Genomic DNA, 13,548 nt, shown 5'->3' with positions numbered 1-13,548 from the left:
AAAGAAGTAAGTGTAAGGAATCATTATCTTGAACCTAGAAATTAGGGCTTTAGTCATTTTCAACAAAAAGACATGTCCACATTCCGATTTTTTGTCTATACATTGACCAAATACTGTGTTCTACATCTCATTTTTGAAATAATTTTCATGAATTAAACATTTTATTAAAATTTCCTATCCTTATATGTTCTGGGCACAACACAATTGCTTAAAGCAAAAGTTCACGTTTTTGTTTACACTCTCAGAGTGCTGGCATAAAATTTGATGCTCTCCAGAATGGATTGTGATGTCGGCAGATTCCAATAAGTCCATGAGCAAGTGTCTTTCCTGCTGGCCTCACTGACAGCTTAAATTAATGAATGGTAAGGATCAAACTGATGCTTGAGATTCCAAGATTCTTTGAGTCTAAAATCTCTGACTTATTCTGCTTGTTTTTACCTCTACCATTCCATTTAAGCTGATCTAAGAAAGTAAAAAATAACTCAAAAAATTGCCTAACCCCAAACCTTCTTTTTGGTCATACATTCAAGAAACTCTGAAAAATATTCAACATAGCCATCTACACTCTACTTCTTAAAACCTGCTTTTTCTTTTTCTTTTTAATTTTAGGGGGATAAAAAGAAACAAACCTGGGCAATCTCGCTCGGTTTCATTCAATCACTTCCTACTCAAAACTAATTTTTTGAGTAATTAATATTGTTGCTGTATAGTATTTTAATATAAGAGTCTATTAATTGATGAGCATTCAAGTTTTGTTTTGCATGAATAGTATTACTAAGGACATACATGTTCACTGCAGGAGAGAATACATACATGTATTTCTGGTATCTGTATACTTATATAAGAGAAACTGAAGAAGTGATTTGCACATATTTACTTTAGTAAATAACATAAAAGAATTTTCTGGAGTGGTTGTACAAATTCATAGTCTCAATTTTGCATAAGAAGTTTGTTTCTCTACATCTTAGCCCACATTTGCTATTGTCAGGCTCCATAATTGTAGATATTCTGTTGCACACAGAATGATTTCTCATTAAGCTTACATTTGCATTTCCCTGATGACAAAGAGGTGAATACCTTCTCATATGTGTTTTGAACATTTGGGTCTTTTCTGAAGCCCATGTACAAGACTTTGTTCTTATTTCTATTGTGCTGTCTACCTTCTTTATGTAGATTTTTAAAGTGTAGAACAAAGTTGTTTAGCAGGGAATGTTAGTTTTTTCTATTCTCTGGAATTGACTGTGTCCTGTCGACTTCATTTCCTACTTAAAATTTTATGTCAGTTTATCAGTGATGCCAGCTGGGCCTAAAATCACTTTGTGAATCCTATTAATTATGAATTTGATTTTACTAATAGCTATAACTTTTCAAGGTTGTTTTTTTTTTTGTATCTCCCTACATCATTATTAGTAAATTTTGGTTTTGTAGGGATTCATAATTTCATTTAAATTTTCATTGCCATAATATTATTCATAATACCCTTTTATCTCTTCAGTAGCTGTAGGATCTGTACATATTTCTATTTTTTATCCCCTTAATCACTTTTTTCCTTGTTCAGATATATTAAAGATTTATTAATTTTATTTGCCTTTTTGGAAAGAAACAACTTTCTGTTATATTGTATATTAAATGTTTATTTTTTTATTTTAGTAATTTCTTCCCTTATCTTTATTATTTCATAAATTTTCTATTAATTTTCTATATTGCTGTAATAGATAACCAGGCTTTTGATTTTATAATATTTTTGTTTTATACATATGCTTATATGCTTTTAGCCCTACACATTTTTTTTCCTAAACATGATTTAAGCTGTACTGGATATATTTTACTGTATATTTATTATCACTCAGTTATAAATAGTTTCTGATTTTTATTGAGGCTTCAATTTTATCTCATGGATTATTTCAAAGAACATTTATTAATGTTCATTGTCTGTGGACTCCTCTGTTTCTGTTAATAAGTCAACTGCTAGTATTATTGGTGCTTTTCTGAGAACAAGGCTTTGGCTTCATATTGTTTTTCCTGTTCATCTTTTAAGGATTTTTTTTTTTTTTTACTTTTAAGTTTTCAGTAAGTTTTCCATGATGTGAAATACAATTTTTTGTTTCATTGTATTGATATCTTGCTTCAATTTTGGAGAATATCTACTTACATGACTTCAAACCATGGTTCTAAAAGAAATCATAGTGCACTATTTTCATATATTTTGGACAGGATAAATATCTGCCTCACAGAAGTGTTAGATCCGTTTACCACATATTGAACTTAGGCTCTCTTTTTCCCCTGTGTTTTTATCCTGTGATTTTCCACCCAGTTTCAATCTGAGTACTGTTATTTATCTTCCAGCTAATGACTCCTCTCTTTAACACTGTCCAATCTGCTGTCCAAACCTATCAGTTGAGATATTTTCAATAGTATTTTTGTATTTTTATGGTTCTTAAACATCCATTTGAATTTTTATATAATTTCCAGGTGTCTGATGAGATCATGCAACTTTTCATCTTATTTAATGAACATATCAATCAGATATTTCAAAAGTCCATTTCTTATAAGTCCAATATTTGACTCTTCTATATCTGTCTATTATTATCGATTTTCTTTGATTTTTGAGTTATGTTTTATCTTTTTAGATTCTTAGATATTGTTAATCAAGTATAAATCATTGTGAATAAAATGTTGCTGGGATAATTTAAGAAACTGAGTGATGTTATATTGGTCTAGGAAGGATTTACATTTGTTTCTAGCAGACAGTTAAAGTAGGGACAGATGATCATATTATAATCTGAGATTGACAATACAATCCTTTAGGAAAGCTGACCTACATCTTCAGGATAAGAATTCAAAGCTTGAGAAACCTATTCTCCATTTTTTGTCCCCCATGAGACTATCAAAACTCTGCTTAAGTTCAGTGTCTCAGTCTCTGATTTCTTCTTAACTTCTCATCTCCTAAGTATCAGCTTTAGAATCATTATGTAACAGATCTAAAAATAAAACAAAAAAGTAAAACTTTTATAATTTTCAAAGATATGTTTGCACACATAGAAAAGCCTGTGGATTCATGTATTAGTACTAATTTAACAAGATTATGAAATATCACATCATTGTTTAAAATCTCAATCGCAGTTCTATACTGAGCTTCCAGAGCGACTGCCACTCTACAATCTGAAGAGGCAGGCATATTCAGAGTCACAGCTCAGACCGGTTACCTGGAGCAAAAAGCTCCTGGGCCATAAACTGGTAACATTTAAAATGGTAATGTTGAACAAACTGCTGGAGGCTGAGTGTGGCATGACATTCAGTATAATAGTGTGACACTCTGGAGGTCTGATGTTTTAGGGAGACCCCGCACTTTTGTGAGTGGACATTACTTCCAGGAAACCTACTGGATTCTCAAGGAGAAGATCCAAGAAAGAATCCCTTTAGGGATCTGGCAGGAGGCAGGCAGGGGAAGAATTATCTACGGGAAAGAACCAGAGCTTTCTCCACAGCAAAGACTGAAACTGGAGGGGCTGGGGGAAGACCTTACCAATGTCAGGTCCCAGAGCTATACGAGGAGGCATTTTTCTCCGGCAAGCCCACTGTCTCATCTAAGAGTAGTTACAGGCATAGCAGAGACCACATATACAGTGGGCCCATAAGATTATAATGCAGTTGAAAAATTCCTGTCACCTAGTGAGTTGTAGCCATTGTAAAGTCATAGCACAGCAATTACTCATGTGCTTGTGGTGATGCTAGTATAAACAAACCTACTGTGCTACCAGTTGTATATAAATATACTGTAATGGAAACAAAGCCCTGAACAAAGAGCAAAATGTTTTATAAGCTGTCTCTTTAAAACTTCCCTCACTCTTCTTGGGAGTTAAAACTTGCATCCCTGCCAGAGGCCAGTAATCAGGAGGGCAGTGGGGTGTCCTTTGTTTCTTTGTACCACAGGAGGTGGCTCAACAGAATTGTCTGGGCAGAGGTCACAGTTGTCTTCGCTGGACATGGGGTTGATCAGGATGATCAGCTTTAGTTAAACAGTAATAGACTGAAGCTGAAATCCCCCTCTCTTTAAAAGCTCTGTATTTCTCCTTGTCAACGGAAAAGAAGCCAAGCTATGTAAAATAATTTAAAGAGATTTATTCTGAGCCAAATTGGAGGACCATGACCTGGAGCCACCTCCAAAAAGCGTTCAGCAAGTGGACTCGCTGTGGTTGGGTTACAGTTTGGTTTTAAACTTTTGAGGAAGACAGCGGTTACAGGTAAAGTCATAAAGCAATACATGGAAGGCATTCATTGTTTTGGCCCAAAAAAGTGGGCCATTTCAAAAGCTATACCTGTATAGCCTTACAGGTTATAGGTGGGTTTAAAGACTCTTTGACTTGTAATTGGTTAAAAAATGGATGTTTTCTAAAAAAGGCTTGGAATGTTTTAAGGGAGTCTGTTAATCAGAGAAAAGTTACTGGCCATACATTTGTTGCAAAAATTTAGGACCTGCAAGTTTGTCTTGCATGGCCTTAGGCCTGTTAATGAGTTACAAAGGATATCTCCAAGAATGGAGGGGGGCATGATGACCATGTTTGACCTCCTTCATCCTGGCAGGCAATTCAGTTTTAGGGTATCCCCTTGGCCAAGAAGGGTCCTTTTAGTCAGCCAATGGGAGGGAGCCATAAGATTTTATTTTAGTTCACATGATTATAGTTAGTGCAATGGTACTTTAAGACAAGAGTCTCCCACCTTCTTGTATGGCTAATGCAGATGACAGCCCTGCTATTTCAAACACACTTGGAAAGGAATAGAATATAGCTCATATTTGCATCACACAATTATGTAAGTATTTATGCCTATAAACCCTAACTCTTTTTTTTTTTTTTTTTTTTTGAGACAGAGTCTCGCATTGTTGCCCAGGCTAGAGTGAGTGCCGTGGCATCAGCCTAGCTCATAGCAACCTCAAACTCCTGGGCTCAAGCAATCCTCCTGCCTCAGCCTCCCGAGCAGCTGGGACTACAGGCATGCACCACCATGCCCGGCTAATTTTTTCTATATATATTAATTGGCCAATTAATTTCTTTCTATTTATAGTAGAGACGGGGTCTCGCTCTTGCTCAGGCTAGTTTCGAACTCCTGACCTCGAGCAATCCGCCCGCCTCGGCCTCCTAGAGTGCTAGGATTACAGGCGTGAGCCACCACGCCCGGCCTCTAACTCTTTTTAACATAATGAAATAAGTCACTTTTTAAATATTTGTCTTTTCTAAACACTCAACTCTCTCTTTGGCATTTTCCATAGTAAGGTAGCTAAGAACAATGAAAACAAGAGCTTTCTTACAATAGTCCAACTTTTCCTTGGATTAACTGATCATTTAAAATGTGTCAGACACTTCTTCAAATATTTCTGAAACAAAGAATATTTTTTTCTGCTTAAGAATACATTGTTGACTTGTGATGATATAAAGGATATATGTTTTAAAAAATCAACTTCTTTTCTTTGACTCTCCTGCAAAAAATTTTAACAACTAAGTAATCAAAAAACTAAACTGTTAGATTAGCAAATACACCTTTTTAAAGGATCATAAAATAGTGATGGAAGTAATATAGACCCAGATAATTGTCTCCTCTGCTTGAAAAATATAAACACAAACCAACCAAAAAGCAAGTAATCAACTAATCTCAGTTGATATAAAATTTTGTTTTTCAAGTGGCAGTATTAAGCATGTTATAATACTCATTTGTTCAAATGTGTGTCTTCATGAGTAACTCAAAAATCTCATAGAAAAACCTTACCTAAGACCAACTGTGTACATGTTACAAGAATACCTAAAACCAAAACCAGGAACAAACAAAAAGTGTAGAACAAACAAACAAACAAACAAACAAGAAATAATATCATGGGACATTTCCTCATGACTAAAGGTGGAACTCTCTTTCTATTTTAAGGCAATTGTTATTTAATTTTATTCTAATAGGTATATAGGATTTCATCCTCCCATCCCCCACTAATATTGCTAATGTTTTAGCATTGCTGGAAGTAGATCTATTTACCAGATCTAATGATATACTGTTGGTAGCTTGGTCTTCTCTTTGGATGTCTAACGTTGACCCTTCACATTTCAGCATGGAAAGGCTCAGAAGGTATCACACAGCACTGATCATGCTCTCATAGTAGAGGTGAGTACAGTATCTTGCTTTGTGGATGTTTGTGTATAACTCAACCAAAAAATTAAAAATAATCTTAGAAAGAATCCATTTGGAACATTAATATTAAAAAATTAGTAACTCTCCCTATGGACAAATGAAGGCATATTTAAGAAGACATCCAAACTAACTAAGCAGAAATGACTTACAAATAAAATCTTGCTGTATGATTGAAGTAATAAATGATTGGAAAATTCTGAGCATGAATAATAATTTGAACCAGAACTAAAGTCACTAAATCCTAGTCTACTGCTCCATTTATGACAGGGGTTGGCAAACTATAGCTCACTGGCTATTATTTCAGCTATCACTGTTTCTATAAATAAAATTTCATTGGAACACATCCATGTCCATTAATATAGATATTGTCTCTGGCTGCTTTTGCACTGCAACAGTGTAGTTGAGTTGTTTCGACAGAGAGTGTATGGCCCACATAGCTTAAAAATATTTACTATCTGGTCTTGCACTGAAAAAAAGTGCCAATCTATGAAGTGCTATTACCAACCTAATAGGAATCACAAATGAGAGTCATGAAATCCACATGGAGTCCACAAATGTATTTTGGGGGCTACATTTTTTTTATAACATTAAAAAAATTCATTACTATTAGTTTTATTTGTGTGTTTTTACAGGGCATTCTACCTTCAGTTACACAAAGTCCTTAATGTTATTGTCTAATACACACATCTCTCATTTACCATACCAATTTTAGTCATTTACCTTAACCATCTATCTGATGAAGAAATTTCAACTCGAAAACCTTGATGTAGAAAAATAATCACAAATGTGGCAGCATATAATGAATATGGATATATAACATGTCCTTGCATATGATTTAAGACATAAACATGTAGTGTAAGAAATAAAATCTAGATAAAATGAGATATTGATTTAACTTCTAATTATGGTTTAGGCAATGATAAATTAAAAGTAAAGGCAATTTGATTTAGTCAGTTCAACAAATATCTACTGAGAACATTCCCTACTTTATTTCAATATGCATTAGATATTACTTTCATATCAATTATTTTTTTAATTTCCATGCCTGTTTATGATACCATTCTGGACTTCAGCCTCAATAGATGAATCTGTTGTGATCCAACCCCATCTGTATTGCCGACATAGGACTTCACTGTTGATATCTTCACTTGCTGAATAGTACAGAATGCATCATGTCATGTGGTTAGTCTCACCAAAGAAAATATGACCAATAGCCAATACAATAACAACTGCTGTTCCAAAGATATATTAGAAAACCATTATTGGGCTCAAAATATATAATATTATGTTCCATTGCAATTTGTGACACTCCTATTATAATAGCATTCACTCTTGTATTTCAAAGCAATCTCTCTGTTTCTCTCTCTCTCTTGTCTGCATATCTATCACATAATACATAATATAACATGATATTATGCAATACAATACCATATGGTGTAATATAACAGGGTATGGTATACAATATGTATATTCTACATTATAAGTATTATAATTTGTAAAGGTGCTCACATTGTTATTACCACCATGAGGTAAGGGTAAACTCTTGAAAATTAAGAAAAAATTAAAAGTTCTCAGTATATAAATATAAAATATAAAATCAAAATAAATGGAAATTTAGAACTGAAAAACCTAATAGCTGAAAAGCAAATTAATGAATGGCTTCAATAGCAGAATGGAGATGACAGAAGAATGAGTCAATACATGTGACTATCTTAGATCAATACAAAATATTCAATATGAAGAACAGAGACAAAAGACTGAAAAAACCTCAGGGTTAGAGTTTTATCATAAAAGTGTGCTGGATTTTGTCAAATGCTTTTTCTGCATCTTTTGAGAGAATCGTATGGTCTTTGTTCTTACTTTTAGTTATGTGGTTAATTGCATTTATAGATTTACATATGTTGAACCATCCTTGGATTTTGGGGATAAAGCCCACCTGGTCATGGTGAATTATTTTCTTTGATGTACTGTTGGATCCAGTTTGCTAAGATTTTGTTGAAGATTTTTACATCTATATTCATGAGGGGTTTTGGTCTGTAGTTTTCTTTTTTTATTGTTGTTGTGTACTTTCCTGTCTTTGGTATCAAGGAAATATTGGTTTCATAGAATGAGTTGGGGAGAATACCATCCTTCTCAATGTTGTGGACTAATTTTTGCAGTATAGGTATGAGTTTGTCTATGCTTCATATGGAACCAGGGAAGACCTCATATAGCCAAAGTGATCTTAAGCAAAAAGAACAATCTGTATCAATCTACCACACTTCAAGCTTTACTACAAGGCTGTAGTAATCAAAACACCGTAGTATTGGCACAAGAACAGAGATATAGACCTTTGGAACACGACTGAGAATCCAGATATAAAACCATCCTCATATTGTCATCTAATCTTCCACAAAGCAAACAAAAGTGTACATTGGGGAAAAGAATACCTATTCAATAAATGGTGCTAGGAAAACTGAATAACCACATGCAGAATATTAAAACTGGATCCCCTTATTTCACCTCTCACAAAAACCAACTCATGGTGGATAACAGACTTAAACCTAAGGTGTGAAACCTTAATAATTCTAGAAGAAAATGTTGTAAAAACTCTTATAGACATTGGCCTAGGCAAAGAATTATGAAGAGGATGCCCAAAGCAATCACAGAAGCAAAAAAAATAAATACATGGGTCCTGATCAAATTAAAAAGCTTCTACACAGCCAAGGAAACTATCTTCAGAGAGAATACACAACTTACAGAATAGGAGAACATATTTGCATGCTACATATCTGATAAAAAAAGCTTTAAAAAGAATCTATATAGAACTTAAGAAATTTAACAAGAAAAAATTCAAAGAACCCTATCAAAAAGTGGGCAAAGGAAATGAACTAAAACTTTTCAAAAGAAGACAGAATAATGGCCAGCAAACATATAAAAATGTGCTCAGCATCTCTAGTCATTAGGGAAATGCAAATCAAAACCATAATGAGGTATCACCTAATTCCAGTGAGAATGGTCTTTATCAAAAAGTCCCGAAACAACAAATGCTGTTGTGGATTTGGAGAAATAGGAACACTCTTGCACTGCTGGTAGGACTGCAAATTAGTGCAATACCTGTGAAAAGTAATTTGGAGATATGTCAAAGAGCTAAAAAGAGAAATACCATTTGATCTAGTAATCGCACTACTGGCCATCTATCCAAAGGGGAAAAAAAAAAAAAGGCATTCCATAAGAAAGAAATCTGCATTCAAATGTATATGGCAGCACAATTCACAATTGCAAAGATGTTAGAACCACCCAAGTGCCCATGAATACATGAATGGATTAATAAAATGTGGTATTTGTACCCTGGAATACTACCAATTACAAAAAACAATGGTGAACTAGCAACTCTTATATCATCCTGGATAGAGCTTCAGCACATCCTTTGAAGTGAAGTATCACAAGAATGGAAAAAGAGGCACCAAATGTACTCATCATCAAATTGGCACTAACCAATCAATACTAAGGTGCTCATATGGAAGTAATATTCACCTGGTGCCAGTCAGGTGGGAGGGGGACATGGGGGTGAATCAATTCACAACTAATGTATGCAGAGCACACTATATTGGGGAAGGGCACGCTTGTAGCCCTGGCTTGGGCTAGGCAAAGGTATTATATGTAACCAAATATTATGTAACCCCATAAGATTCTGAAATAAAAAACAATTCAGACATATTCACTTGTATGAATAGTATTTCATTTTCTTTTTATTGTTAGAAATGACTTTATATACATAAAATAATATTATGAATGTATAAATGTGATGATGTTACAATATTGTTTTCTTTACTTGGTCAGTCTTCCAGCCCTTCAGCCTTATTCCCCTACCTCCAACTCATATTAATAACCTACTAATGTATCTAATTAGAGCATAAATGTAAGAGCCTATATTCTTCCCATTTCAGTGCTACTACTTCTTGTAAACTGTGTAACCTTGAAAAAGTTGCATAAATTTTCTGTGACTCAATTTCTTCATGTCTAAATGAAGATCATAAAATCTACCTTAAGAGATATGAGAATTAAATGAACTACTATATGTCAAAATTAAATAAATAAACAAACTTACTTTGAAATGTCCATAGAATAGAAATGCATATCATATAAGGGAATACTAGTAAGTATTTGCCATTATTTTCCAGACATGTGGCACATCCTGGGAACTCAGAAATAAATAAAATAACCCTTCCATAACAAGCCTAGGATGTTCACCTGTTTAGGGATTTGTCATTCCGGGGCTTACAAGCAGCAGATACCAAGATTAAATTAGTTACATTACAAGTCTATGGGAGGAGATCTGTGAAAGATAAAATGGGAGGGAGCCAGGGAAAGGGGCCCTTCAGCCCAGATGTGTGTTTGACATTCAGAGAAAGGAAACAGATGTGAGGAGGATTGAGCAGGAATGCTTCAGACTGCACCACAGTTCAGAGCCAGGCTGATGCTGGGTGGCTGCGCAAAGATTGCCGATAGACTCTTCTAGGTCAGGCAGAAACAGTTTGGCCCTGGCACTCCCACCTTTTTCAGCCACCGCCTTGGAGTGGCCCAAAGGATGTGTGAGTGCCATGGCCATGCAAGCTCCATGGTGGATCTGAAGGTGCATCATCGTGAGGCTGTCAATTCTGCTTCCCATGGCAAGTTCTCTTGAAGGGGCATCTGAGCATCACAAATCCATGGTCACCACGTGGATTTCTCTCAAACCTATGCATTCTTGTTGAAGAATAATGGCATTCTATCATTTGCCACATATCAATCTTCAAAAATGTTCTCCATTGATATCTCGGTTTTTACTCATCTTCATCATAAAGTTCTCAAGTAGAGAGAAAAACCAAAGGAGCAGGCAATAGCTATGATGAGAACAAGATGAACATTTGTAGGCACTTCAGCTATCACATATCATTGCAAGTTCATGACAGAGAAACACCACAAACAGACAGGTGGACAGACAGACAAACAAACAGAAAAGCCTTCTGTCCTTCACAGCCATCTCTCAGTTCTGTTTATATGCCTCTGCTATCCTAGAACTCACTATTGCTTTGATTTTTGTCTGTTTTTCTAACTATGTAACCACAATGCACTGAGTAAAAAGCTCAAATTGCATTTCTTAAATAATAATTGCATATAGAGGAAAATCCTATAAAAAATCTGCCCCGGCAGAGATTAAATGTATGCTAGAGAAAGTTTATCTCAGAAGAGCATCTCAGACTCACTGATATAAGACATCCTAAGTAAAGAGTTGATATAGGTTAAGTAGCCCATTGCTGGTTTCTCCTTTGTACTTCCCACTAACATATGGAAAGTGCTACATAAGATTTATTTTTTTTTTAATTATTTTTTTTATTTTGGTATATTATGGGGGTACAGATTTTAAGGTTTCAATAAATGCCCATTTCCCCCCTCCCCCCAAAAGTCTGAGTCTCCATCATGACCATCCCCCAGATGGTGCACATCTCACTCACTATGTATGTATATACCCGCCCCCCTCCCCCCTCCCACCTGCCCAATACCCTATTACTGTAGCACCTATGTGTCCACTTAGGTGCTACTCAGTTAATACCAGTTTGCTGGAGAATATATCTGGTGCTTGTTTTTCCATTCTTGGGATACTTCACTTAGTAGTATGGGTTCCAGCTCTAACCAGGAAAATATAAGGTGTGCTATATCACCATTGTTTCTTAGAGCTGAATAGTACTCCATGGTGTACATATACCACATTTTATTAATCCATTCTTTGATTGATGGGCACTTGGGCTGTTTCCACAGCCTTGCAATTATGAATTGTGCTGCTATAAACATTCGAGTGCAGGTGTCTTTTTTGTAGAGTGTCACTGGATCATTTGGGTAGATGCCCAGCAATGGGATTGCTGGATCAAATGGTAGATTCACTTGTATCGCTTTAAGGTATCTCCATATTGCTTTCCACAGAGGTTGAACTAGTTTGCAGTCCCACCAGCAGTGTAGGAGTGTTCCTCTCTCTCCGCAACCACGCCAGCATTTATTGTTTGGAGATTTTTTGATAAAGGCCATTCTCACTGGGGTTAAGTGATATCTCATTGTGGTTTTGATTTGCATTTCCCTGATGATTAGAGATGTTGAGCATTTCTTCATATGTTTGTTGGCCATTCTTCTGTCTTCTTTAGAAAAATTTCTGTTCAAGTCCTTTGCCCACTTTTTAATGGGGTTATTTGATTTTTTCTTCCTAATTTTCGTGAGTTCTAAGTATATTCTAGTTATCAGTCCCTTATCGGATGCATAGGATGCAAAAATTTTCTCCCATTCTGTAGGTTGTCTGTTTACTTTCATGACTATTTCTTTGGCTGTGCAGAAGCTTTGTAGTTTGATCATGTCCCATTTATTTATTTTTGTTGCTGCTGTGATTGCCTTTGGGGACTTCTTCATAAACTCTTTGCCCAGGCCGATGTCTAGGAGAGTGTTTCCAACTTTTTCCTCTAGAGTTCTGATAGTTTCATATCTTAGGTTTAAGTCTGTTATCCAGCGTGAGTTGGTTTTTGTGAGAGGTGAAAGGTGTGGGTCCTGTTTTAGCCTTCTACAGGTGGCTATCCAGTTTTCCCAGCACCATTTATTGAAGAGGGATTCTTTTCCCCAGCGTATGTTTTTGTCTGCTTTGTCAAAGATGAGATGGCTATATGAGGATGGTTTTATATCAGGATTCTCACATCTGTTCCACTGGTCAATATTCCTGTTTTTGTGCCAATACAATATTGCTTTAATTACTACAGCTTTGTAGTATAGTTTGATATCTGGCATATTAATGCCTCCCATTTTGTTTTTGTTGCCTAGAATTGCTCTTGATATTCGGGGTCTTCTTTGGTTCCATACGAAGCGTAAAATTATTTTTTCTATATCTGTGAAGAATGCTGATGGGATTTTAATAGGTATTGCATTGAATCTGTAGATCAGTTTGGGTAGTATAGACATTTTGATGATATTGAGTCTGCCGATCCACGAGCATGGTATGGATTTCCATCTGTTTACATCCTCTGCTATTTCCTTCCTCAGTGTTTCATAGTTCTCCCTGTAGAGGTCTTTTACCTCTTTGGTTAAATATATTCCTAGGTACTTTAATTTCTTTGTTGCTATTGTGAAGGGAATTGAGTCTTTGATTTGGTTCTCAATTAGATTGTTGTTGGCGTATATGAATGCCTCTGATTTCTGTGTATTAATTTTGTATCCTGAGACTTTACTAAATTCATTGATCAGTTCCAGGAGTTTCTTGGTTGAATCCTTGGGGTTTTCTAGATACAATATCATATCATCAGCAAACAGTGAAAGTTTGATCTCTTCTGCCCCTATTTGGATACCTTTGATTCCATTTTCCTGTCTGATTGCTGTATC

General features: G+C 35.3%; 1 long non-coding RNA gene across 1 annotated transcript in view; it reads left to right on the top strand.

The window, feature by feature from the left end:
• The first annotated feature begins 312 nt into the window (after positions 1–312).
• Positions 313–13,548, top strand: part of LOC105866576 (uncharacterized) — a 100,278-nt gene continuing 87,042 nt past the window's right edge. Inside the window, exons 1-2 of the long non-coding RNA XR_012920530.1 lie at positions 313–362; positions 6,094–6,147. This is a non-coding gene — a long non-coding RNA (uncharacterized LOC105866576). The remainder of the gene's footprint in view (positions 363–6,093; positions 6,148–13,548) is intronic.

The sequence above is a fragment of the Microcebus murinus genome, chromosome 8 (genome assembly GCF_040939455.1).
Source record: "Microcebus murinus isolate Inina chromosome 8, M.murinus_Inina_mat1.0, whole genome shotgun sequence".
NCBI lineage: Eukaryota > Metazoa > Chordata > Mammalia > Primates > Cheirogaleidae > Microcebus > Microcebus murinus.
Note: the sequence above shows the minus strand (reverse complement) of the source record. Positions and strands in the feature narration are given on the sequence as shown.